The sequence below is a fragment of the Osmia lignaria genome, unplaced genomic scaffold, assembly GCF_051020975.1.
Source record: "Osmia lignaria lignaria isolate PbOS001 unplaced genomic scaffold, iyOsmLign1 scaffold0036, whole genome shotgun sequence".
Lineage (NCBI taxonomy): Eukaryota > Metazoa > Arthropoda > Insecta > Hymenoptera > Megachilidae > Osmia > Osmia lignaria.
In genome coordinates, this window is record NW_027478177.1 from 382,313 (window position 1) to 410,203 (window position 27,891).

General features: G+C 37.1%; 1 long non-coding RNA gene across 1 annotated transcript; it reads right to left on the reverse strand.

Annotated features, from left to right (window-relative positions):
• Nucleotides 1-6,694: 6,694 nt before the first annotated feature.
• Nucleotides 6,695-7,960, reverse strand: LOC143306778 (uncharacterized). Its single transcript, XR_013064094.1, has 3 exons — nt 7,334-7,960; nt 7,091-7,257; nt 6,695-6,995 (listed from the first exon to the last, which is right to left on the reverse strand). It is a non-coding gene; the product is annotated as an uncharacterized LOC143306778 (long non-coding RNA).
• Between the last annotated feature and the right edge of the window lie 19,931 nt (nt 7,961-27,891).

A 27,891-nucleotide genomic window follows, 5' to 3' on the forward strand; every position in this document is an offset into this window, starting at 1 on the left:
ACATTTCAAATTTCTCTGCAGTACATATTATCCATGTTTTTCAATTTTCTTTTAGAACATACCAAGGGAAAATCAGTGGGAGTGCAACAGCAACCGCAGGCGCTGTTGCAAGCACTCCCAGAAGAGGAAGAGTACATGGAACCGGAGTTGCAAGAAGTACAGCCGCAGTTGCAACTCCAGCCCCAGCCGCAGTTGCAACTCCAGCCCCAGCCGGAACTGCAACTGCAATTTCCGCCGCAGCAGCCGCAGCAGCCGCAGCAGTCGCAGCAGCCGCAGCAGTCGCAGAGATCGCTGCGTCTGCAGCAACCACCGCAGCTGCTGCCCGTGTTCCAGTTGCAGCAACAAATGCAGCATCTGCAGTTGCAGCAGGAGCACAGAGCACTGCAACGGACGCCGTTGTTGCGACTGCAGCAGCAAGTTCAGCAGCAGCACTCGCGGGAGATCAAAGAGCTGCGGTCGCAGGTGCAGATGCTGCAGCTGCAGATGCAACAGCTGCTCTGTGCAGTGCCGCAGCAGCAGCAGCAACTGCAAGACCAACAGCAACTGCAAGACCAACTGCTGCTCCAGCAGCAGCAGCAGCAACATCTATACCGACAGCAACAGTTGCTCCAGCAGCAGCAGCAACAAAACCAGCAGCTGCACCTGTCGCTGTCTGGTGATCAATTATTGCTTCCGCAGCAACCGGTGGTGCCGCTGCAGTTGCAGCATTTGCAGCAACAAAGCGTAAGTCGTTTTCTTACGTTCCTGTTTGTACGTTATTTCTGCTATTCATTGTTTATACATAATAACGTAATATTTATATTTCCAGTCATTGAGAAGTATAGAGCAGCGGATGGTACGCCAATGCCGCAGGGCGATGAACCGGCAGCTGCGGGAAGAAAGGGAGTGTCGTGGTCGCGGTCGCGGTCGCGGCCGCGGCTCGGACGTGCAAGCTGGCTGCCCGTGCGGGTATATTCCCAACATCCTTGGCACGGGCCACAGTGCCGCTTGCATATGGCGTATGCCCCCAACCGGAGAAGGTAATTGGAGGCAATAGCCGTTAGAAGTGAGTATGACGATAATATATGTATAATATGTAATAATGAAAGATAATATACAAATATGATTTCTTTGATTTCAGGAACTATTATTATACTACTACTACTACTACTACTACTACTACTGCTACTACTACTACTACTACTACTACTACTACTACTACTATTATTGTTATTGTTATTATTATTATTATATTTATTATTTGTATTGTTGTTATTATTATTAGGTGTAATTATAACATTTTCCGCTAGTAACGTTCTTGTCATTCATTCTTCTATTCCTTATCCTCTGTACTGACGATGTACACATACGATTTCCTAAATCCTTAGTTTTTGAAATATAATGAAAAATATCAGCAGACGTTCGTGCGATTTATGCGTCTTTCTCCGTTCCATTATTATTTAAACATATTTACATGTCTACATATAATGTAATAACAATTTAGATCATTTTGTTGGATAGAGTGTACAGAATTATTACGTGGAGAAAGGACCTGAATATCTGCTACTGTAAAAGCATAAATCATTTCCAAAATTGAATACTTGCAATTTTTCTAACAAGATTGATTATCTAAAAAGCTATACAAGTTAGATAAAAATGGTTAGCATACAAAAATTTATAACTCACTTATTAAAAGTTACAAAATGAAATAACTCTTGTAATTTATCAAACGTTGTTGAAAGTGGATGATTTTCGCTGTGAGGTTCATTTCGGATACGATCCTATTTCCAATGCTATATCTCGATTATTATTCAACTAAATCTTTTGCTTTCTGACTGTATTAGATAATTATGTATGGACAATAATTTCATATACATAAGCAGTGTATTTTCTTTGTAGTTATTGTTTATATACAGTTCATTGCGGGTGGACGATTTTCGCTGCGAGTGCCTGAAGATGGATACAGTGACGAGTTCCTTTAGAAGGATATACCAACCTTCGGCATTCCATTTATAGGAATTCGGAGAACAATATCGGGACATATTATTTTTAAAAAAAAGTAACCTTAGGCACTCGATTTATAGGAATTCAGAGTACAATATCGGGACATATTATTTTTTAAAAAACTAACTTTAGACATTCAATTTGTAGGAATATTCTTCCCTTGGTTATTTTATATTACAAAAAATGTATATATAACATTTGCCTAAAGGAGTTAGGTCGTTCATATATTTCCTAGGTCATGTGTGCAGTATCGTATTTTATACTTTGCTGTAACGTATATAGTAGAGCTGCCGTAGCATCCGTGTGTCATTTAGGTGTATGCGAAAAGTGACGTAGCATAGCATGACGTTAGTTGGATGCGATAATTCAGGTGGCGTTGAAATCAGTTTCTGTTCGGCCTAATTTTCGATGAAACGTTGACTGTTTTACCGACGCGGAATTCGAAGTTCGGCCTCCACGCTAGCATCGCCTTAAGGGCACAGACTCCTTCGAGGCCTCCTCCGAATCGATGTAAGCGCCATTGGAAAGAATCGGGCAATCGTGAAAACACATAATTGAGAAATTCGACATTTGACGGTGTGACATCTAACGTCATTATGCAGAATAAGAAACGAAAGTGAGGTGGCATAGTTGCCAAATCAGATCATTTGAGGGTTCTATCGCGGTGTTGCCGCATCTGTGACCATCTAGCAAAATGAATTTGCTCGAGCCGAGCGAGATTTTGATTCCTGGCGGACATAGAAAAGGACAGCGCGAGAGAAAGAGAAGGAGTATCATGAATGAAACAACGTAGGGCCGATCGGCGTAAATATAGTCACACGCTACGACAGATTCGATGAGACTCTGTAATACACATAACGTACGCGACTATAAGGCTTATAGGAATAAAAACTATATGGCATTAATAATTTCAGGAAAGGAATGAAAAATAAAGACATGTAAATTGATCTATAATATACAATATTTATCGATTGAAATATAATCAATAAATATAAACAATGCCTCTTCTTTCTCCGCGCCGTCTACATCGTCGATTCCCATGACAGCCACTCCAGCCACGTGTTATTGAAATCTTTTTCATTTGAAATATAATAATGAATTTTAATATAATTGTACCTGCATATACAGGGTGTCCCAGTCTAAGTGTGACAGAATTATATTAAAATTCATTATTCATTTCTTTATTTCTTATTCCCTTCTTGAAATTATTATGTCAGGTAGTTTTCATTCCTATAAGTCTTATGGCCGCGTACTTACGTTATGTGTATTATTTCTTTCATTCTACCCCTACCAGCACCACGAATCCGCCGTTCTTTGATGTTTCCGAACATAGAAAAGGATAGCGCAAGAAAGATAAACAAAGAGAGAAAGACTCACAAGCACAACATTTAACCCAATATTATGCTATTAAATGTTGACCGATTTATATTGTGTTTAGCTTCATTTTAATCAGAAAAATCTTCTCCACATGATAGTGAAATTTTTATTAACAAAAAGTACAAAATAAAAAACTTTATTCTGTGCATTAGTATGGTCACATTGACACGGGGCATTTAAATGAAGGCAATAAATCCCGGTTTTAGTCCCTCTTTCGTCTTTAGCTACTGACTCTTTCTAATCAGTGTTTACTGACTAGGCAATCAAATTTGAAAAATGATTCTCCTATTCCATAACAGTTGCGGAGTGGACCTGCAATAATTATGTACATTTATCGAGTTTTCACTGTATATGGTGCAAGTTTTATAATTCATTTTTCTGGCATACCATTTCAAGTATTCTATCTGTAATTTAATTGATGAAAAAAACATGATTATAAATATGAATAAAAAAGTTTGATGGTTGCACACATTAGTACATGTATTGTTTCATTCTCGAACCTCTTTCTCTCTCGAGCGCCCTATTCTTTTCTATGTCTGGCAGGAATCAAAATCGGCTCGAGCCTGTTGCAATTGTAACAGATGTGGCAACAGCGTGACAGAAGTCTTAATACGTTGCGGCAACTATGCCATACTTGTGGCTATATTCGCGTAGCCATTTGTGGTGTCAAATTAGAATTTACATTTATCGACTGATCTGTGTTTTTATCGACCCTGATGATAACGTGGTCAAATATACCATCAATGCCTCTGACGGAGAATCACTGAACTATTCTTATGTCTATTTGACGTCTGATGCGTGCAAATCGTAGATTCCATTTTACGTCTTCCATAAGTGATAAATTGTGAAAAATCGAATTTCAGTGATATTGTGCTAGTTCAAGGGAAGTTGGTCTGCTCTGTTATCAGTGAAAAAACGATTAAATCGTCCAATATTCGCTAAAATGTAGCCGAACGCAGCATTCGGCAGCCATGTTGTTTGCTTACAACAGCGTCTGTCTCAATCGTACAGTTTCCAAAATTCCATTTTTCTCAACGTATGATGTTTATTATCGTTCAAGCGGACCAGACCGACCTGTAGCGAAGTCTACCCGTGTGTGCTGTACCCGCGAAAATTTCATTTATGCAATTATCGAGACGAAAAATGGAATCTACGAAATCGAGTGTCTCTCTCACACATGGCGTATACGTGCATGCTTTCCGTTGATTGTGTGAGTGCACGAATACAGGTCATGACACAAGGAGTCTGTGCCCTTAATGGTTTACGCGGTTTACATTGCTGTCTCGTTTTATTTATTTCATTACCCATCGTATTCTATTTTATTTATTTTATTTACCATCTACACTCATATTTCATATCTCATGGTTCATATTATTTCATGTCTTTCGCGTCATTACGGGTATTGCATTTATTTATTTCCTTTTATTTTGTGATTCAATACGTAGTCCGCTTGTCATCCGGTTGTTCGGCTTATTGTTTGGTTTATTTATTTTATTTTATTCTATTTGTCATTTTCATCGATTCATATCCGTGGTGCAACGTATTTAACGTGTTTATTGGTTACGTGGTTACGTGGTTTATGCGGTTACGCGGTTTACTTTTCTTGTTCTCTCGATTCTTGATTTTCGATTATATCATTCATCGTATTTATTCCTTATTCCTTTACTTCTTTTCATATTGTGGCTTACATATTTCATTTTGGTCTTTTCACGACGATGCAGCAGTGACATGTGCTTAAATAAATTTAATTGATTAATAAATAAATAAATTGGACAATCCGGGTTGTGTTTTTAATTGTTCCTCTTGTTTCAGTTCCAGTTTTGTTTTAGTTTATTTCAGATTTAGTGTGTTTGTTTTAATGGTGTGGTGCGATGAGTGATTGCTTTTGTGCTTTTGGTGTAAATTGTTTTGTGTAGTTTATTTGTTGGGTGGTGGGTGCTCATTTACTTTCCTTTACTTACTTACTTAGTTATAATATTGTATTACATTCACGCTTTCTTGCTTTCATTCACGCCTTTTTTCACTCACGTCTTTACCTTCTTTATTTTTTTAAATTTTTCATTTCCTTAATCGTCCCATTCATTCACTCATTATTCATTGACTCATTCATTCATTCTGATCAATTAAAGTTAATGTTAAAATTAATGGATATGATATGATTTATTTTAATTTATTTTACTTTAGTTTTATTTCTATGATGATGAGTGGTTTTATCCATTCAAATGCTTTGATTGTGCATGGTTTATTATAATCTTATCATTTAAGTATCCTTATTTACTTATTTACTTATTTATTTATTTATTGTTAGTCTATACACTGGTGTAGTGTTTATCGAACTACGCAGTTTACATTTGATTTGATTTGATTTATTGCTCACTTTAGTTACTTTATTTTGATGCGTCATTCAATAACCAGTTCTATTTGCATTTGCATTGACATAATCATTTATCATTTACCATTTGCTATTTATAATTTAGTTTATAACCTACTTTGGTGAGGAAATAGGGTGTTGTAGCTAATAATCTTTACGGTTATATTTCATTGAGTTCACTTCTTGTATTTTGTATTCTATTTAGTATATTTCATTTTGTTTTACATTATATTACATTACATTACATTACATTATTTACATTATGTTGGTTATGGCCTTCACCTTATATTTTATGCCTTATTATTTATCTTGTTATTTACCTCATTCTTCTTTATTATCTTTAATTGATTACTTCACTGTTCAGTCATTCATTCTTTCATTCTCTCATTGTTTATTCGTTCTGACACATCCCTGCTTTTTGCTCTCACTCATGCCTTCTTACCTTCTTTATTTTCCTTAATCTTTAATTTCCTTAATCGTTCCATTCACTCATTCATTATTCATCCACTCACTAATTCTGATTAATTAAAGTTAATGGATATGATTTATTTTACCTTATTTTACTCTATTTTAATTAAGTTTTGCTATCTCTACGATAATAAGTGGTTTTGTCCATCCAAATGCTTTGATTGTGCGTGAATTTTATTATAACCTTATCATTCAAGTACTCTTATTTATTATGTACTTATTTATTTATTCTATTTTATTTTATTTCATTTTATTCTTATTTCAGTTTATACACTGGTATAGTGTTTATTGAACTGCGTACTTTATATTTGATTCATTTATTTGTTGCTTTAGCTACTCTATTTTGATATGTCATTCATTATTTAGTTCTGTTTGCAATTGTATTGACATGATCATTTATCATCTACCATTTACCGTTTACAATCTAACTTATAATCTACTCTAGTGAGAAATAGAGTATTGTAGTTAATAATCTTTACGGTTATATTTATTGAGTTCATTTCTTGTATTTTGTATTTTGTATTCAGTTTATTATTACATTCTGTTTTACAGTATATTGCATTACTTATATTACAGTGCATTACATTACATTATTTACATTAGGTTGGTTACGGCCTTCACTTTATACTTTATGCTTATTATTATTTTTTACTTCATTCTTCTTTAATATCTTTAATTGATTTCATTGTTCAGTCGTTCATTCTTTCATGCTGTCATTGTTCATTCATTCTGAATTAAATTGAATCAAGGTAACTGTTAAGATTTAGTTTATTTTGACTCATGATGGCACAACGTTCTGTAAATGGTATTAATATTAATATAATTATGGTTTGTTTGCATACAATTATTCTATATATATTTTCTATATTTTAATTTATTTGTGCCACGTACCACTGTTTACCACTATTTATTTTATTTTATTTCTTGTCACCTCTATCCTTGGACATTCCTTGGACATTTTGACATTTTGATATTCTTCTTTGGTATTCTTTAATTCAATTTATTCAAGCCGTTTCTCTTCGATAATAGTATAGCTCTTTGATGACGGTGTGCTGTTTCTGTAGGAATTAATATTCATGTCATTAACTTGTGCTACTCTTGTTTAAATTTATTATGCGTTATTATAATCATTACCTTGTTTGTTTCGTTTCTTTTCTGGTTGCTTTGATTCTATTTCGGTTTCATTTATTTTATTAACTGACTGGGTGTTGCTTGATTGGTCCTGCGGGACTTTCCTGACTATATGCGTTATTTGACGTTGTCAGATGGTTATATTTGATTTCGATTCTGTTTAGGTTGAATGTTTCATTCGTTTATTTATTCGGCCTTTCGTTCTGTGGCGGTTTCTTTGTTCCGTTGTTCTGCGTAGTTTGTTTTCTGCGGCGCGATAGGCAGTAACATAATGCGTCCTGCAATCTGCGGATCTTATTCGGGTTGATTTCATTTCATTCATTTCATTCTATCTTCATCATTGTTTATACTTAATATTTATTTCATCCTACACTATTACAAACGTATGATTTATATATTTATAAATAATAAATGTTAGCCGTGGTATTGTTTTATTAATTGATTTATTCTTGATTTAATCCGTCTGGGGTCTTATTTGTTGTCCGTTTGCTTTTATAATTACCTTTTCCGTGAGTCGTGGTATTGTTTTATTAATTGATTTATTCTTGATTTTAATCCATCTGGGGTCTTATTTGTCCGTTTATAATTGCCTTTCCGTGAATAGTATTGGATATCGGACTTATCTTTTATGGTAAGTCTGATGGTAAGTATGGCTTCCTAGGATGGCGCGGTTGCGCGACGGATAGTTTAACAGTCGGTAACTGTGATGTAGCAGATATCTGGCGCGCGGTGGGTAATTGCTGCGCGGCGGATAGTTGGTCGGTGGATAACCGTCGCGGGATGAACGGCCGAGTATTATATGGTAAATAAGTAGAATGCTTGTGGCCGATAATATTTGGCTGCCGGTGCTGCGGATGGTTACCAACTAGGGATAATTTGTAATTATTATCAACGGATAGTGTTGCGTACTTTATTTAGTGAGATACCGGAATGTTTTCCGCTATCGTTACCTTCTGTTACATTCTGTTCCTGTTTGGTTTCGGTCACTGTAATTTATTGAAAGTGTTTTATTGATGTATTTGGTCACGGACGCTTGTATATTCCGTGTAATAATCAATTAATTAATTTGGTAACTAATTTAATAGTCAACAGACATAATGGGACGAACTGTAAATTTTACAAAATTTCTCGAAGGTTACGCATCTATATGGTGTATGGTTTATGGCTTAAGCTTCACGCGGTTTCTTATCTTTGGTTGACATGATCATCGGCGGCACTGGTTTACTCCATCTCCATGTGCCATATACTCGGTTGAGACATGGAGGAGGATCGTATATTAATTGAATCGTTAAATTGCTGAATTGCTGAGTTTTGATTAGGCCATTAATATTGAATATTGAATATCGGTGCGTGTGTGTTTGTGATTTGTGCGTGTACCCATTGCAATGAGTGGTGACATGTGCTATTGTGCTCCGTTTTCTGATATATTATATTTATTTATATTTATTTATATATTTGTTTATTTATATTTACATATTATTATTATTATACTTATACATATTTTTATACTTATACTTATACCCAATTTACATATTATTTGCAATAAATTCAGTTAGTACTGTGTAATATTTTGCATCATTATCTTTCTACGGCTAATTAATGAATAAAGTTAATTGACAGTTATATCTGAAACACTTGGTTGCTTTGTTGAGTGCTGAGTGTATTCGCTTTATCTTACCGTACCTTCTTAATATTATATCTGTTTAGGATAATATAATCTGCCTCATTGCATATTCAACGTAATGGATTTTGTAAATTTATTTGATTTAGCCTCATTGGATGGCTGCGTTTATGTGAGATGTATGAATGAGTGTATGGATGTGCTTGTTGGTGGAATGCTCTTCAATGTATCTTATTCTATTTTATTTTGTGTCAGTTACGTTCGTCTATATACTATACTTTACACTTTCTTTATTTTCCTTACTCTCTCTATCTGCCTTTATTTGCCTTAACTTGCTTAACTTCTTTAATAGCTCTATTGCTCACTCACTCATTCATTCATTCGCTTATTATCCACTATTTATTTATTTAGATTTATTTGGATTTAAGTACGTTTAATTTTCTTGAGAGGATAGATGATTTTGTCCATTCAAATGCTTGACAGCGCGTGGCTTCTGTTATAATCACGCCATTTGAATTTCATTTCAAATACTCTACTTCTTTGCTTATTTATTTATTTATCTGTTATTCTCTTATTTTATTCTTTTACTATGTAATGGTGTGGTGTCTAATTGAACCATGCACCTTATGTTTGATTAGTTTTTATTTGTCATTATATTTATTATTTACTATCTTTATACATCAGTCGGTTATGAATTTTTACCTTCTATTTGCATTTGCATGGACATAATCACTTACAATTTATAATCTATAATTTATAAAGTAGTGGGAATGGAGTCAATAATGTTTACGGTCATATTTAATTAGAATATAACTCACTTGTTGTATTTATCTTATTTTCTTTTACATTATTTTGCATTATACTACATTATGTCGGCTATGTCTGTTAAGCGTTACACACTTTCATTTTCTGTAGTTCCTCAGTTTGTGAATATTTTCAGCTGTTCTTCTCGCATTCAGTATTCATTCATTCATTTATTATTCATTATTCATTTTGATGTTGTTTGATTATAGTTATACATTGATTAGATCTGATTTATTTTGATTTATTTTCTGATTCATATTTCCTTTCTGCCAGTTGCTTGTTGCCTTGTTGCCTTGATTTTATTCTGGTTTTATTTATTTTGTTAACTAATATTATTTGACTGGGTGTTGTTTGAATGGTTCCATGGGTTTTTCCTGACTATATGCGTTTCATATTGATTCTGCTTTGGTTTAGGGTCTTATTTTATTTATTTATTCGGCCTCTCATTCCTTGGCGGTTGTTTTCCTTTATCTTCATTGCCTTTTGTATAATTTGTTTCTTTGCGACGTGATTATGCAGTAACGCAGTGCGTCCTGCAATCTGCGGGACTTATTCGGGCTGATTTTATGATTTTATTTTTTCTAATTATCTTATTGACTTACATCGTGTCAGGCTACTTTATGCGTTTTAACTACAATTATATTCTATCTTATTTATTTTATCACAAACTTATATGATGTTTTATATAGGTAATGTATTTATAACCATAATATTGACTTATTTCTTTATATATTAATTAATTAATGCCTGATGTTGGCCCGTTTGAAGTTTATCTCTGATCCCATTGATTTAGCATAATTATCTTTTCGATTATAGTATTGTATACCAGACTTATCTTTGATGGTAAGTCTGATGGTAAGTACGGTTTCCCAGAATTGCGCGGCAGCACGATGGACAGTCCTGCAGTCGGTAACTGTGTAACTGGTAATTGGCGCGTGGTAGGTGACTACTGCGCGGCAGATAATTTGCCTGTGGATAGCCGTTACGGAGTGAGCGGCCGAGTATCACTGTCTGGTAAACGGAATATTTGTTGCTGGTAATATCCTTGGTACTGTGGTTGATTACCAACTAGGCATAGCTTGCGGCTTATGGTCATCTTTTGTAGGTACATTATCTTTGGTTTTGGTCATTTTGACTTGTTCAAACTGTTTTGATTATGCATTTTCGCTTATGAGCACTTATATATTCTTTATAATTACTTAATTACTTAATTTGATGGTTTGATGGTTAATTTGACGGTTGATAACCATAATGGAGTGAACTAAGGAATTTTATGAACACTAGGTTCTATCTCTATATGTTTTATGATTTATGGTCTCGCTCTCGTTCTTTTACTTGGCCCGGTTTTCAGTCTTAGGTGACATAGTTTTCGGTGACGCGTGTTTACTCTTACCTTCTCCGGGCATTGTGCAAATGTGTGCATTATGTACTCGTTCGTGATCTGTGATGTGAAGTGTTAACTAAATTAATTATTTAATTCTGCTATTTAAGTTTAAATCAAAATTTAATTGGTGCGAAGGTGATTGTGGTGAAAATGCGCGCTCCACCGTGATGCATTGTGTTCCATTGCAATGTATGTGTTTCAAAGTGGTGCTATTTACTCCGTTTTGTGTAAATTATAATATATTATATTATATTATTTATTTTATATTATGGTCATATTTATATTCATGTTTATTACATTCAATTACCTTCTATCTCCGTTCAATTCAATCTATGTATTGAATAAAGTATTGAATATGTTATATTACTATATTATTACATCAGATTTTGGATTATATTCAGTTATTTCAGTTATTTCAGTTACATTAGGTTATACTTAGTCAGTATTTTGTGCTACACTGTAAACTGTATTGTATTGTATTATATAACTCCCTATCTTCTATTCCATTATATTATTATAATTGAGTGAATAAACGAATGGGGTGATTAGCGGTGGATATGGTATATTGAATAAATTAGGTTAAATTAATTAAATGACTTGACAAGTGCTTGTTTTATTTCACCGTACCTGCCGTATTTACATATTTACATTATTATGTGATGACATGTGTCTATATGCCTTAGTGTAGTTTAATTGGCCTTATTGCATGCTGAACATAATGGATTCAATGGAATTCACTAGAATCTATTAGAATTTGGTAGAGTTTGGTTTATATGGATTGGTTGTTTGAATGTATATATTATGTACGTTTCATTGTGCTGCGTTACCTTCATATATATTTTAAGGACAGTTTGATCCTGCGTTTTCTGTTGCATTGTGTTATGAGATGACTTAGGTGTCACTATTATGCTGTGTCTTGATTATATTAATCCATATACAAATTATATATTATAAATTTACATCTACTTAGTTCGGCTTTGACAATACTGTATGTATAATTTTGCACTTTCTTCTACCCATTTTGATATGGCTCAGTTGTTAATAAAGTAAGTGAGCGCAGCAATGTTTGTTTATACTTTGATAGGAATTGTTATTGCTCAAGGCGCCCTAATGGAATACTCCTTTTTCCTTTTGACACTTTTGCTTGATTATCGGTTTACTTCATTTCTTATTTATTTAGTTATTACTCAATGCAGCAGAGCTCAACGCAGTGTTGTGTGGTTAATTTAGTTTGGGTGTTGATTGTGTGTGCTAATATTTACTATTATACTTCCCTAACTAACTTTTCTTTCTTTTCTACTCTTTTCTACTCTTTTCTACTCTCTCTGCTACAGCTGCCTGTTTTACCACTCTTTTGCCAACAGCAATTTTTACTTCTACATTATCTTACTCATGCGATAGGATTGGAGTCTGAGTCTGTTTCTTACACTTTCGTTCTACACCTGGGTAGGGAACGGCTACTCTATGTGCCTATTTTCTTCATGGGTATTCTGCATGCCTCCTTTACTTGCTTGGGTTGTTCGGACATTCGATGCTATGCTTTTTGGGAGTGGTGTGTGTGTGTCTGGAGTATGTATGGGACAAGTCATCGAGGGTTGCAGCGTACCAAGACATGGCGCGGTCAACCGGGGAAAGGATTTCCCGGTTCCTGACCGTGGCCGAAGAAGAAGCCTTGTGCTCATATATGCCAGGCGGAACACATGGCGCGATCACCCGTTGAGCAGGAGCTCCGGTTCCTGGTCGTGGCCGAAGAAGAAGCCCTGTCTTCGCATTGCAAGCAGGCGGAAGTCATGGCGTGATCACCCGATGAGTGGGAAAGTCCTCCGGTTCCTGATCGTGGCCGAAGAGAAAGTTTCCTGGCCTCGCTAATGGCAGGCAGGTGAAGTAGGGGCGCGATCACCCGATGAGTGGGAAAGTCCTCCGGTTCCTGGTCGTGGGCGAAGAAAAATCCTGCGCATAAATCGTGCAGGTTAAAATATCCTACCGCTTGATCGGAGGTGTTACGGCGTGGCTCCTCAATCCCCTGTGGTTGCCTAGCGCATAGCGGATTGAGGGTAGACGAAAGCGCACATGAAAGCTTGGGAGCTAAAGCGCCGTCGCGGCTATCGCCGGTACAACTGGGATATCCTCAACGGATGAAAGGGTACCGGCGGCCTACGTCAGGGGAGAGGTTTTTAGTGGGTAGTATATCAGGCCGCGGATGCCCCTTCTGGGCGCCGCAGGGTCGCCCCTTCCGGGCTGTGACCGCTATCATTTGTGCCCACCCTTTAGGGTTGGGCTATCAGGTTGCCCCTTCTGGGTTGCCTCTTTGGGTTTGCCCTCACCAAACGGGAGCCAGGCCCCCCTTCAGGGGATATGAGTCCCACACTGCCCGGGCCCCCTCTAGCCGAATAGTGCGACAAGGAGATAACCTGCGCGTGCGTAAAAACATTTTCCTCTTCTATCAAAACAAACAAAAAAAAGGGTTAGGATTAGGGTTAGGGTTAGGTTAGGGTTAGGTTAGGGTGATTATTCCCGCTCGACGCGTCGAGGAGATTGGACGTGTTTCGTGGTCGCTCCGTGGTTAGTTTCGCAACGCGGTGAAAAGCGGCTTATTTATTCGCGTTTTTTGTTAAATAATGTTTATTAAGTGTTCGGGAGTGCTATTATTGTGTTTTGTGATTAAATATTGTGATAATTTATTGTTAAATAACGAAAATGTGATGTGCGTGTTACGCGGCATTTCCACGTGTGTTCCCGGTATTCGTGGCGTTAATTATGAACATTAGACATTATTTACGAATAATTTTGATTAATCGGGAACGTTCCGCATTAAAATTCCGCCTTTTTTGTGACTTTTTGCGATTAAATTAATGAAGACAACGCATGCAAGATCAGACGGGATTGACAGGTTTTCAAGATGGTTGCTGTGGTTGGACAAGGATAGTCAACCTGCACGCGCGGCCCGGGCCCTGGTTAGAAGAGGACAGACGATGGGAAATTAGGTCAACGGTTTAGTGACGTATTATTTTTATTCCTTTATTCTGATTTTATTCTGATTTTATTATGTTTTATTATGTTTTCCGTTAATTGCGTCGGTTTATTAAGTGATTTGTGAGAAAGTGCATCGATATTTTTCAATATTTTCGATATTTCATCGTTATTTGGATTAATATTAATTTACTTTATTTCACTATCTGGTTGCATGCGTTTGACTGGCGCGTTATCCCGCTGTATTATTTAATTATTTACTATTTATTAACACAATCGATTAATCGATTCGATTATTCGATTATTTGGTGTTTCCGGTGTTGCATATTTATTTGTTCATCATCGTTTTTCTTATTTTCCTTTCTTATTTTGTTATTTTCAGTATTTTCCATTGTCATTTTAACGTGTTTAACAATTTAACAACTTACATTATTTATTTTTATTTCTCTTTTTATTTTTGCTTCGCTTCATTATTTTATCGTTTATAGTGTCCTATATTTTATTTTACTTTTCTTTTGCCGTTATACTTATATATTTTGTAACGTGGTGACACCCGTGCCCCCCCGTTACAATCGCTGCGCTTTTCCCATTTTACAATCCCACCCCAAAACCACCCGTAACCCTTCCCTCATCTAACCCTTTCCCCCTGCTCACCGGTGGCGGGCCGATGGAGGCGACGGAAGACGTACGAGGAATACCCGCAGAAGGAGCTACGAGGCCGGCGACAGACCTCTACCCTTCCTCCAAGGAAACGGAGCAACATGGGACTCCGAAGAAATAGACGAAGCTGCCCAACTGATGCAAAACGTCCACCCGGAGCCATCTGTCGCCGAGCCCGAAGACCTCAACCCACCCGTCGTCGCGGGATATCCGCCAGCCCCATCGACCCCGAGCACCGGTGTATCGAAGATCGATAATCGATCTATCCCGTTGCCGGAAGAGGCCCCCTTCCTAGTCCCATCCCCTCCCCAAAACCATCCCACGACGGTTTCGTCGTCGCAGCAGCGACGGCGAACCGTCAATTGAGCCCGAGGCTACCGTTGAGAGTGATTTAGAGAGAGATTTTGGCAAGCGATAAAGCGATCGAGTGTGTGTGGAGCGTGAGAAGTTTTGGGTGAGTCCCTTATCGTAATTGTTGTATTAGCGAGATCGAGGCAACGGCTACCTTCTCCGCCCGCGCATTATTCGACATAGGGGCGAGTCCCCCTTTTATTTTCCAAACACGAAGTTTTCCTCATTCGCGTAACGTAGACGAACTTTCCTGCGAACCCCTCCCGACCCTAGAGATTTCCCTTCCCACACTAATCCTCCTTGCGTACTCCCCCGCTAAGTATTGTACGGACGTAAGTGCCCCGAGACCCATCCCCTGTAAGATACCCCCAATCACCCCCCTTTTTCCCCTTTTTTTTGATTCAAATCGCCACAGCGAGTGGCTGGCGCTCAACGTTTGTGAGAAAGAGAGAAAATCGTAGAGTAAAGTCGGCGAAAGGAAATTCCGTATAGAGTGAACCCCCGAAGAGGGTCACAATTTATATTTCATGTTATTTTGTGCTATTTTGTGTTATTTGTTTATTTATTTATTTTATTTTATTTATTATGGTACAGTGGGGTAGTGTGCCTTGATAGTTTATGCAACTTGCGTTACATTCATTATCTGTTTATTTGTTTCATTACCGTATTTCTATTTTATCTCATTGTTACCTTTTATTTATTTATTTATTTGCAACGGTATAATTATGTGTTTAATAAACCTGCGCAATTTACGTCCTGTTACGTGATTTAATTGTTCAATTTATTGTCGTCTTATCGTATTTACCGTTTATTCTATTTGGTTTTGCTAATTTTAGCAGTCGATATTAATATCAGTGATTAGTATCGCTGTTTGATGTGTTAATGGTTTACGCGGTTTACATTGCTGTCTCGTCTCGTTTTATTTATTTCATTACCCATCGTATTCTATTTTATTTATTTTATTTTACCATCTGCATTCATATTTCATATTTCATGGTTCATACTATTTCATGTCTTTCGCGTCATTACGGGTATTGCATTTATTTCATTTATTTTATGATTCAATACGTAGTTCGCTTGTCATCCGATTGTTCGGCTTATTGTTTGGTTTATTATTTTATTTTACTTTGTTTCATTCTATATGTCAGTTTCGTCGATTTATATTTATATTTATATTTATATCCGTGGTGCAACGCATTTAACGTGTTTAACGGTTACGTGGTTATGCGGTTACGTGGTTTACTTTTCTTACTTTTTCTTACTTTTTCTTACTTTTCCTTTTCTTGTTCCTGTTCTCTCGATCCTTGATTCTTGATTCCTGATTCGATTATCTTATTCATCGACTTATTTCTTATTTTTCTATTTTATTTTGCGACTTACATATTTCACCTTTGTTTCTTATTCACGACGATGCAGCGGTGTCATGTGCTTAATAAATTAATTGATTAAATAAATAAATGAATAAATTGAACAATTCGGGTTGTGTTATGGTTGCGTTATTTTGTGATATTTTTGTCATTTTTAATGGTTCCTCTTCCTCTTTCAGTTCCAGTTCCAGTTTTGTTCCTTTTTGTTTAGTTATTTTAGATTTAGTGTGAGTGTTTGTTTTAATGGTGTGGTGCGATGAGTGATTGCTTTCGTGCTTTTGGTGTAAATTGTTTTGTGTAGTTTATTTGTTGGGTGGTGGGTGCTCATTTACTCTCCGTTACTTTCCTTTCCTTTATTTTGCTTACTTATAATATCGTATTATACTCACGCTTTCTTGCTTTCACTCACTCACTCCTTCTTCGCTCACGTCTTTACCTTCTTCTCTATTTTTCTGAATCTTTCATTTCCTTAATCGTCCCATTCATTCATTCACTTATTCATTGACTTTTTCATTGACTCATTCATCCATTCAGATCAATTAAAGTTAAAGTTAGAGTTAAAGGATATGATATGATATGATTTATTTTGATTTAATTTACTTTATTTTACTTTAGTTTTATTTCTGTGATGACAAGTGGTTTTGTCCATCCAAATGCTTTGATTGTGCGTGATTGGGCGTGATTTGATTATCCTATCATTTAAGTACTCTTATTTATTTATTTACTTATTCATTTGTTCTATTCTATTTTATTTTATTTTATTTTATTCTTATTTTAGTTTATACACTGGTATAGTATTTATTGAACTACGTACTTTATATTTGATTTGATTTATTTGTTGCTTTATTTACTATATTTTGATATGTCATTCAATAATTAGTTCTATTTGCAATTGCATTGACATGATCATTTGTCATTTACCATTTACCGTTTACAATCAAACTTATAATCTACTCTGGTAAAGATTACAGCACTGTAGTTAATCTTTGTGGTTATAGTTATTGAGTTCACTTCTTGTATTTTGTATTTGATTCAGTTTATTATTGCATTCTGTTTTACACTATATTGCATGACTTATATTACAGTACATTACATTACATTATTTACATTAGGTTGGCCACGGCCTTTATACTTTATGCTTAGTATTTATTATTTACCTCATTCTTCTTTAATATCTTTAATTGATTATTTCATTGTTCAGTCGTTCATTCTGTTATGCTGCCATTGTTCATTCATTCTGAATTGAATTGAATTGAATCTGGGTAACTGTTAAGATTTAGATTTAGTTTATTCTGACTCATGATGGTACAAAGTTCTGTAAATGGTATTAATAGTAATATAATTATGGTTTTGTTTGTATACGATTATTTTATATATTTTCTATATTATAATTTATTTGTGCCATGTATCACTTTTACTACCACTTGTGACCCTCTTCGGGGGTTCACTCTATACAAGATTCTATTCGCACTTTACTTTACAATACTCTCTCTCTCACAAACGTTGGGCGCCAGCCACTCGCTGTGGCGATCAAACTCGAAAGGGGAAAGGGGTTCGTGGGTGGTTTACAGGGGATGGGTCTCGGGGCACTTACGTCCGTACAATACTTCGCGGGGGAGTACGCAAGGAGGATTATTGTGGGAAGGGAAATCTCTAGGGTTGGAAGGGGTTCACGGGAAAGTTCGCCTACGTTACGCGAATGAGGAAATAACTGTGGTCGGAAAATCAAAGGGGGGCAGAGCGGAAAAGGGGGATTCGTCTTAACTTCGAACAATGCGCGGGCGGAGAAAATAGCCGTTGCCTCGATCTCGCTTTTTACAATATAATACGGTAAGGGACTCACCCAAAACTTCTCGCACTCTCTCTCTCTCACTCGATGAATCGCCTGATCGCTTTCCAAAATCGCTTTCTCAACTCTTTTACTCTCAACGATAGCCTCGGGCTCAAGGTCGCGGGGTGGTTTGGGGAGGGGATGGGACTAGGAAGGGGGCCTCTTCCGGTAACGGGATAGATCGATTATCGATCTTCGATACACCGGTGCTCGGGGTCGATGAGGCTGGCGGATATCCCGCGATTACGGGTGGGTTGAGGTCTTCGGGCTCGGCGACAGATGGCTCCGGGTGGACGTTTGCATGGTCTGGGCAGCTTTGTCTCTTTCCTCGGAGTCCCACGTTGCTCCGTTTCCTTGGAGGACGGTTAGGAGTCTGTCGTCGGCCTCGTAGCTCCTGCTGCGGGTGTTCCTTGTCCGTCTTCTTTTGCCTCCATCGGCCCGACACCGGTGAACAGGGGGAAAGGGTTAGGTGAGGGAAGGGTTACGGGTGGTTTTGAGGTGGAAGTGTAACGTGGGGGAAAGCGCAGCGATTGTAACGGGGGGGGGGGGGGGGGGGGGGCACGGGTGTCACCACGTTACACACTATTTATTTATTTATTTATTTTTCCACAATTTATTTTATTTATTTCTTGTCGCTTCTATCCTTGGATATTTCTTGGACATTTTGATATTTTGATATTCTTCTTTGATATTCCTTAATTCAATTTATTCAAGCCTTTCTCTCCGGTAATAGTATAACTCCTTCATGACGGTGTGCTGCCTCTGTAGGAATTAATATTCATGTCATTAAGTTGTGCTACTCTTTAATTTTATTATGCGTTACTATAATCGTTATTTACCTTCCTTTCTTTTACTGACAACCAGGCTTTCTTAATTGTGTTCCTGTTCTTACTCTTAACAAGCCTTCCTACTCTTGTCTTGTTTCCTGTTGACACTGCTTGTTTCATACATTAGGGTTAGGGTTGAGGCTATATCTCTGTAAATTTTGTAACCTGGCATCTCCAGCTTGTATTTGCCTACTCTATGGCTAACATAATCTATGGATATATTATTGCTGGAATTCACTCCACAGTATCTTATTCCATTTTATTGTGTTTTATATCACGGTATATGGTGCTGGTTATGTTTGCTTATACAGTACAGTTTGCACTTTGCTTTTTCTTTTCATTTTCTTTATTTTCCTTATTCTTTTTCCTTATTTTAATTTTGTTTACTCTTATCTAAGTAGGCTGATTCATTTACTTTTAGCATTTCCTATTACTGTGCCGTTATAGTTTGTGTTGCCTTAAGGGTTGCATGGGATGTCGTTGGGTTCATGACGTTGCTCATTTCAGTGCTTGCAGGGAGGCGTTCATTCATTCACACACTGAGATATGTTGCCCGCTTTCTACTCCATTTGAACTGGCTGCACTCTTCGGGGGATGCAGTTTAGTTTAGAATCTTTAATTGTTTGCGTAACCCACACCTTGAACTTCCTTTGGTATCTTGTATTATATTCCTCTTTTCGATTACTTCATTGATACTCTATTTCTGAATTCCGGGTGCCGCCTTAAACTTAAACTTTAATTTAGTTTTGGGATTCTTATGCTTTTATGCTTTACTGGGGTGGGCGACTTATTGCTATGTGGTGGCGCATCAGTGCAATTCCCATTATTGATGTTTGGATGTTTATACTGATTGTATTGACACATTGATGTTTCATTTTGACTTAAATTTCATCATGGCATATTACATTGTAATATGTGGCAGATTGAAGCCGGACTTGATTGCTATTCTGATATTAATTCTGGCTCCAGTTGTGGCAGGGAAATTGGCCGCTTCATTGCGGGGGAGAACTTAATTTTCAGCCGTAGTATAATTCCAACTTCATATTTGGTCTTAATTTATTTAACCTATTTAATTTTACATAACAAATTCAGAGGTGAGTTGCATTTTAGTTTGTAGTTTGAATTTCAAGATGGCGGACCTGTAGTCTATGGTTACTAATTAGTTCGGTAATTAGTTCTAATTGGTTCTCTATCTCGCGTGCAGTATTCATTGGCTGTGGTTCTTTATTCCCTCTCGTACACGTACTGGGTATTTGGTTGTAATAAGAAGGAAGGAATTGCCATGATACTTCAACTTCAGAATTCAATTTAACAGTTTCAATATATTATAAGTATTGTTCTCTATTGCAAGCATAGCATAGTATGTTTTGTCTACCTACTTTATTATCTAGTATGTTATCTGATAATTAATCGGGATCATGAATGGACTAGGAGGTAAAACTTCGGATTTAAATTCCAAAATGGCGGACAGTATAGTCTATGGCTCAATAGTTCGTTAGTTCGCCGCTTTGCTACTTTGCTGCCTGTCAGGACTGATTCGGTTTCCGATTTTCCTCGTTGCAGTACTCATTGATCATGTTTGATTACTTCCGTTCCTCCATGTGTCACGTACCTGCTAAATGTGGAGGAATCATACTAATTGTTGATTATACCAAATGATTAAACCAAGATTTCAATTTCAATTGTTAAATATTATACTATTTTACTGTTTTCGTTAATCCTGCCGGCGTGTGTAATGTGTGTAACGTGTGTAACCTGTCGCATTTTCTGTTGCATTGCGTGGTGTACGAGATTGTTTTTTGTTAGTTGTCATTCTCGGTTATTATATTGCTAAATGCTAATTTGAATTGCTAATTTATGTTTGCATTTTAATTTGCATTTTAATTTATATTATACGCGGGCTATTTATTGTTGGCACTCACACAGTGCAGTGTTTTGTGCTTTCAATTTGCTGTTAATTGGGAGTTTGATAGGAGTTACAGCAAATTGAGACGGTTGGTGATTGATTTTCTCGTGCCTAGCTTCTTAATTGTTCTAACGAGTTATTTATACAATATGTTCCCTTATCGACAAATCCGCTCAACTGGTTGGATTTGATGTTCGCCGTTCCATTAGTTAATTATCTACTCAATGCAACAGAATATAGCGCGGTTTCGATGCCGGTGCTTCAGTCTCTATTTCTTGAAAGGGGCACCTTGGTTATCCTGGTTATTATGGTTATCTAATTTCTTTGTATAACATCCTTGCCGTTTCTAAATTATTCTTTTGGTAACGCGGATTTAACTTTAACCTTTTTCTACATTAACTTATTCATGTGATGGAATTGGAGTCTGAGTGCGTCTCTTGCTCTTCTTCTTCACGTGGTTGGGGAATGGCTACTCTAATTGTAATATAGAAGTTTAATTCTGAAATTTATTTATTATTTATCATTTTAGGTTGCTTAATGGCTGCGCTGTGTCGCTGCATATTACACGGCGCAGCCTTCCTGTTGCTTTATTTATTTATCGGTGATCCGTATTATTGTGCGGTATCATTGCCATGCGGTCTTAAGGAATTCGATGGGTATCTGTATCTGGATCTGGATCATTGTGCTGCAGATTACAGAAGTTATGTAGAGTTGGATTTGCGCACTGTGGTACAGCGTTCCCCACTCACTTAATGCACTAATTATGCTGTTATGACGGTACAGTACAATATTTATTTTACAGTATTTCAATTTTATAATTAATTTATATAATTGCATTTGACTGAATTTACTCCGTGAGCTCCATGTGTTGTACTAGGGTGTATCCGGATCCCATTATTTACCTACGGCCAATTAATTTCTTGACGTTTGGGACTCTGGGGGAATTTAGGCTGGGATTCGTTCGCTAATGTTTTATTCCACATCAATTTTCAGGGTACATTAATTTCAAATTCAATTTCATTCAATAATAATTACAATATATTGATACATTATTTTCTTTTAATTATTTTACTTATTGTAATCCTCTGAGCCCTACGATTTCGCTGTTGGCACGTTTTCAATATCAGTCTTCTCATTCATTCCTTATTCGCAACTCTCAGTTCGCCTAGTTCGATTGACGGTCATTGATTGTACTATTCCGGCTGTTATTTTGGCTGTTTCCTTCGTACTGAAGATGTCTTACTCACGCAAATGCCTTCGTGGTATGTGTTCTTGCAACAATCCTACTATGAATACGTTGGTGTATTGGCCATTACATTTGTTTATCACTGTTGTTAAGCCTTAGTTGTGGTACGGTATTCGATTGAATCGGGCGGCTGACAATTGATTCAGCTGACCTACTGCCTTATTTATTATTGCCTGCTTGTTATCCCAGTACATCGCTTGATGGTCAGTCTATTTCCTGTTTCCTGTTGCATTTGCGTGGGTGGAACCATCAACGAATTGTAATTTTAAACTCCCGTGGTGGTAATGGAAATGGCAACCTCGACGATCAAATTCCTGCGAAACTCCTGTTGAAGTTGATTCATGTCAGTTTCCTATGCTGATTCTTATCCGGATACATTATACTTGCATTGGTTTGCATCGTATCGGGAGCGCTTGCCTGCGCATTATGCATTACAATTGCATTTACATCTATTTTATATGCTATATTCCGCGTATATTACCAGTACCCTCTCTTTCTAAATCTTCAAGGGGTGTAGTTTTGCAATATCATGCTCGCGCTTGCCTGGCTCACCGATGCCATTAGCTACGGTGGCTGGCTGTTATAGCTTTTACCTATTATCTGTATATTTCTCTTCCTCCTTATACATATTGTACTTGACGTATTTATGGTGTCCCTCAAGTTGATTTATTTAAGTTGATTTATTTAAGTTGATTTATTTAGTTATTAGTTTAATGGATGGATTGAGTCAAGTTGTATTACCTGAAGGGATGTGATGATGTTTTAGCATAACGATTGAATAATCATGGCGAATATTAATATTCTTACCATGAGTGCTGGCAGATGATTTTAGCATGAATGAGAGTAGCAGTACTGGTATTACTGGACTGATGAGGTGATACCTTTCTTTCTGTTGGACCGCGCAGATGTGGTTGTATCAGCGTTTGACTGCTGATTCGGATTTAGATTTGGATTTGGATCTAATTGTAGATTTAGATTCAATTGTGCACTGTGGCCAGTTGTATATTGGCCTTGATCGACTCTCTTGATGCCTATCCATCGACTTGGCTGATTTTGGCATCATTGGTTGTGGTGCACTACCAGTCTGATTGGCGCCGGTCGAGTTCGGGTTCTGATTTGACAGTTTGGTCATTGAAGTTTGCCTGATATGATTCAATATGATTGATGTACCTGTCTTCTCTGACTGAAATGGCTTATGCTATTTATCTGCTTTCATTACTTTCTCGCTTACTCATTTATTTACGTACCTATTTATTCATGTTTATCTTATCTTACCTCGCTTTATTCTGCACGGTATGTTATTTATGCATCCATAAATTTACCGGCTTTGGTGATTGACGGTCCATTCGCTTGGTTCACTACTTCAAACTGCTAGCCTGTTTATTTCTGGTTTAATACCTGCCTGTTACACTTATATCCATCTTATTTAATTTATCTTATCTTATCTAATTTAATTCTTTAATTTATTTAAATTAATTTAACTATTCTCAATCCAACTTGCATTCGAGCATGCATTCGGCCTGATTGTGCGGGTTTGTTCTTGGCTCGCACCGGTGTGACGGGTGACTTGCATCGTGGAGGGATTCAGTGGTTGATGTTATATCTGTTAGATGGCGTCATGTCTCCTTCTTACAAGGTTGCTGCCGTCTGGACGATAAGCGTGGTTGTATATCTGCGCATGGTAGCGGGATATTGAATTTGAATCTTGGTTTCGATTGATTATTGATCTAATTGATCACGCCGGATTCGAGTTCCATCTTGATTTCGATTGTGATTTCGATTTGGGCTGCCTATGTTTCAAGCCAACTTAACTTTATCTTGATTGTGAGTTCGCTTGTTCATTCAAATTATTATTCACCGATGGTTGTAATTCATGGACGTAAGGATTCATTTCACCTTACTTTGCCACCTCACTATTCTTTTCAATTCTTTTCAATCATTTGTATATCCTATTTATTCCTTGATGTTATGGCATGTGTTTAATGAAGCAGGCTGTTAGGATTCCCGACTTCCCTACTTTGCAATCTTCTAGAGTTGTTTAATTTCGTTACAGTTCAACGTTCTTGCTACAGAGTGTAAAGGGTTCGCAATTCATAATCAAATTGGAATGGGAATTTGGGAGGTTTGGAAGACTCAAATGTTAATGTTAAAATTGCTGCTATTACATTCATGGAATTTTATGCTTGCGGGCCCGGGATCTCTGGTGTCATTGCTTAATCTATTTCATGGATGGGCTTAGGTGTATTTTTGATTTCCGGTATTATTATGTATTTAACGGTTCGTTACTTGATTCCTAGTATTCTCAACTGATTGAGTGCATGCGTTTAGCAACATTTCACCTAGATTCTGAGCTTATATTGATGATTTTAGGGTGACTTCATCGCGATCATTGTGGCTCTTCCGATCATTGCAATTATCATGGTTTTTGCAATTTTCCCTGCGATTTGATTTAGATTTTACCTCCAGGTTTACTTCATTCTATCATTTTATCCCGACTGCGGTTCAAATTTGTCGCGATTTGCAATTCAATTTCACTACTTCTGTTGACTGCGTTAAGGCTCATTTTGATTTATAGCTTGACTTTCGTTTGATTTCTGGCGGCTCGTTGTTTCCTGCCTTGCTGTCACCACATGCTCGCTGATTGCCTGCTTGCTGTTCCTTAGTTACTCTTTCATAAGTCATCGGATGCCGGCGCATCTGTGGCAGGGTTTGCAGTCGATTACGATCGGACCCTTCGGCGTCGTTCTTCCTGTTTCCGGTATTTAGTTTATGACTGTTTATGACTGTTTATGACTGCTCTGGTGCCTGTCGTGGCGATCTTGACGACCCGAGACCTGATGGATTGGCTGCCGGCTGTTAGTACGACATGTGCTGGGATTGGTCTTGCTCTCGTTAAGAATCTAGGATCAACTTTGGTTGTTTGTTCCGGGTCGACTGATTGTAATACTAGAACCGAAGGTGGTCTTATTAGCTGGAATTTGTATTCATGACTTATCCCTTATGAATGCTTATTTTCCTCATGTTTCCGTTGATCTCACTAAATTGCCCACGGCGATTTACCGGAGTTATAATGATGTTCGAGTTTCATAAGGGTTCGCTTTGCTTTGATCTCAACCATAATTGCACTGGCTCTTGAGTATAATTACATCTTACACTTAGTCGAATAACCAACTTAATTTAGCCACGCAATTTAAACTTAAGTCTAAATTTAACGCTTCGGGTTGAGTAACTTAGAGATGCTAGCTTAGATGCTGGTATTGAAAGGTTTCCGAAGGTTAATGATAGGCCTGCAGGTATTGCGCTTTGACGTTTAATTCGATGGCCTAGAATCCATGATTTAAGCAGGGATATTCGGTTATTATATTCGATCACCCTCATGATATCCGCGGGCTTGTAATCGCTTCGCGGGCTTGTAATTGTTTTTATCTTATTTTACTTTATTCTTATTCTTACTCGCTTCATTTTACTTTATCCTATCTGTCTTGCTCAATTTATTTATTCATTATACTTATTTATTATTTCTTTATTTAATTTACTTAATTATTTTATTCTGTTATGTTGCGATGATGACATGTGTTACTAGTATTTGGAGTGCATGCGTAGATATTAAACGCTGCCTATCCTTTTGACTTATGTGGATTTGATTTTAGCTTCAATTGACTATTGATTTTGATCCTTGATGGATCTCATACTGTCCTTCAGTTAGTCTTTGATTGATACTTCAATTAGGATGTTGATTCCGTTTTCCTTCATTAAGGGTTATTTTGATTCTGTTCAACTTGATTTTGATTCGGCCTTTAGCTGTTGGCTACATTCTAATTTGACTCTGGTTCCAACCATGATCTTGGATTTGGAATCGGATTGGTTTTACTTGTCTCGGGATCATTTATTCACGAGTCTGATCCGGTTTTGATTTAGGCTGTGTCTCTCATTTGGTCGTTAAACTTTGTTTTGATCCTGTTGTGTGCCTTGAGTATGGCTTTAATATTAGGCTTTAGCAATTCTGTCTTGATCATAACTCATTAATCTTGATGTGGTGAACTAAGTTTGACTTTATCTTCGCCCTCCCTGTTATGCCACCCTGTGGAATCTATATGGTGCAAGGGATGGTTGCACATTCACGGCGGTACTGTGTGTAACTCGTGAGGTCACTTCGGGTGGGCATGGTGCTTAGTATGAGGTTACTTACGCTTTTCCTTAATATAAGCTTGCTATTATTTTAGCTGCACCTATATCTTTTCCGGCAATAGGTGGGTGCGATATTGTGCTGTACTTGTCACATGGTTATCCGGGCTACCTGTGCATTGTTGCGATCGTGCGTACTGACGTACCGGATATTTGTACCTGCGTCAATCATCCTTACTCTGTCAAGGGTTTTCCTTTTCTTCTTCTTCCTCTGCTGATTGCCTTATCGCCTTACTTTCTGATGTTTGGTGCCATCAGGTTGCCTCATGGCATATTCAAATACTGAATATTTTATCTTAAATTCTTAAATTTCTTAATACTTACATTTCTAGTTGCTCTACTTGTCGCGGTCGCTGGAATTTAATATAAATCAAGATATGGTCATCTGCAGCTGGTTGCAATGCTACATTTATTCACTTTAGTTATCTTATTTCTTGAGGGCTGACATTTTGCTACCCTAGACAGTAACTGGGCTATTTATTATTTATTATCTATTGCTGTTTGTTGTAATATAGAATTGTGAAAGGCTCGCTCTACTTACTCGCTTATTTCAATTTATTTCAATTAGTTATTATATTTATCGGATCATCCGAGGTGATAGTAATACGTTAATTAAACCGGTTGCTTATTCAAATTTTCAATCCTTAATTTCGGTTTTAATGGTTGCCTATTTAAACGTAATATTTTTGCCTGCAATATAAGAGGTTCACGATTTATAACTACGTTTTGGGACAATTCTGGTAATCATAAATGCTAACTTAACTTTGCATTTTGGGGAAAGGATTTGGTTTAAACTCGGGATCTTCGGTATTTTTACTAGGTCCATCTCATATTGTTAATCTTCTGTCGTTCCATTATACGCTGCTTTGCCTTGTGACCTATGATTTCTTTGATAATATTGGGTGGCTATGCATGCGCTCAAACAGTTTTGATCTCGCTATACGATTCTGATTCTTACGTTCAGTTTCATTTTATTGACTTTTATTATTACTCGGGTGAAATAGGGTGTTATCGTAATCATAATTATAATTTTGTTACGGTTTCATTCTGATTATTCTGACTTTGATTTTATACTGTTTGCGGTTTCGAGCTCCAACTGATTGATTCGGATTGATTAGATATACTTCAAATACTTCAATTTCTTTTCATTTTGGTCACGATAACGATTGATTCTGATTTCATTCTTTTCACCTTTCATTTTCTTTAGCTTGTTTACGTCAGATTTATGACGGCTTGTGCAGTGCCATGCTGTCACCAGATGTCCGTTGGCGCTCGCTGGGTCTTGATCGTCTATCGACAAGGTCGACGGTTCGCCGGCTCATTCATTCGTGGCAGGGCTTATTGTTTTACGGTCGGACTTCTCGAACGTCGTGCTGTCCTGTTCTACGGGATTTACAACCGCTTAGGAG